This window comes from Suricata suricatta, chromosome 17 (assembly GCF_006229205.1).
Source record: "Suricata suricatta isolate VVHF042 chromosome 17, meerkat_22Aug2017_6uvM2_HiC, whole genome shotgun sequence".
NCBI lineage: Eukaryota > Metazoa > Chordata > Mammalia > Carnivora > Herpestidae > Suricata > Suricata suricatta.
In genome coordinates, this window is record NC_043716.1 from 21,759,360 (window position 1) to 21,761,008 (window position 1,649).

Genomic DNA, 1,649 nt, shown 5'->3' on the forward strand with positions numbered 1-1,649 from the left:
TGTGTGTGTACACATTTAGTTTTATTGTAACAAAGCAACTTGTACACTTTTAACGTTTAAAACTGAGCATCTTTCCTTTCCAGTGAAACAAAAAAAAATTAAAAATAAACAGGAACAAAATTACAAGAGAATGTCAATTCCAAATAAGATCCTACAGGTTCTGCTGATTCTCCCTTCGAGTGGCAGGGCTCAAGTCATCATTAGGAGAGAATTTTATTTTGAAAGTGTCATCTTCAACTGCAAGGATGTCCGTGAAACATCACAATTAAACATGCCAAAGGAGAAGCCATGTTGTCAAAATGCCCACTTAACCCACCCAAACATCTCAAACCCACCCTTTGCTGACCTTCTATAACCCCATTTTTAAAGTTTTTTTTCTTTTTTTTAAACAAGAGAAAGTAGACACATACATGTTGGTAAATGCTAACTGTCCATATTCACATAGAGACCCAGTATAATCTCTGAGCCCAATATACAGAGAAAGGAGGAAAAAAGCTAGAATTCTATGCACTACTACACAGGGGCCCAGCACCTCCAGCTTCTAGCAGAGCTAAGGGAGCAGAAGGTTTTTCTTTTTGCCCACAGAGCACGGTGGTGTTGATTCCATAAAGTTTTTGTTGAGACAGGAAGGGATAAAAATGAATTTGGAACAGAAAGGAGTAGAGATTCTTTTCCCACTGTATTCTGCTCAAGGCATTTCCCTCCAAAATAAGTTGAGAACCATGGTATAAAGGGAGAGAAAAGAGACTTCAAAAAAACAGGGCGAATGAGCACAAGAGGAGGAGGGGAAAAGGAAAAAAAAAAAAGGCAAGTTGCTCCCAGGGACTGGAGAAAATTTAAAAAGGAAGGTTGGAATCCATCAGTGTTCCATTAGTCATCTTCTCCTTCAACCTCCTCTCCTTCCTCCCCCTCATCATCATCTTCATCTTCTTCACCTTCATCCTCATCTCCTTCTTCATCAATATCTTCCAATCCCTCCTCTTCTTCATCATCATCATCATCATCATCTTCTTCTCCTTCCCCTTCTTCATCATCCATATCAGGAACCAAGCAGTACTGTAATGGATTTGGCCAAATATCATCTTTGATGACCTCTCCTAACTCATCTGCACCCGCATCAGAATGGTCGGTAAACCAGGTAAAAAAAGCTCTCTGGTTCCTCATGCGGTCTCTTCCTGCTGGCTTTATTCTGCGTTTGACTTGAACGTTTGGTCAAATCCTTTCCAGACTTCCATTTGATTTCAGTGGACTTTGAAGATGGATCACCGCTCTCATTCAGATGAAATTCTTTGGAGAGAACTTTATTTTCGAAGTAAGGGTTTTCATCAAAATAAAAATCTATTCTGTAACCTGATTTAATATCTTCCAATTCTGTCACTTCAACTCTTGTCAAATAATGCGGCGCCTCTTCATCCTCCTCCCCAAGCAGTGCAGACACTTGTGGATGGTTGACAAATGTTGTTACCCAAATTTGGGATTTTGGCGATCATTTCCGACCTCTTCCGAAAAAAATGGTTAGCGGAGTTTGTTATATTTCTGTTCTACTTTCAAAATCTCCTCACTGGCTTGTTCATTAAGTCTGTCTATTTCATTTTGTACTTCATCAATATGTTCAATTGCTTCTTGCTGTTCTTTCTCTGAGGTCTCGT

At 39.5% G+C, this 1,649-nt stretch overlaps 1 pseudogene; it reads right to left on the reverse strand.

Annotated features, from left to right (window-relative positions):
* Positions 1-4: 4 nt before the first annotated feature.
* LOC115281581 overlaps positions 5-1,649 on the reverse strand; it is a 12,818-nt pseudogene continuing 11,173 nt past the window's right edge.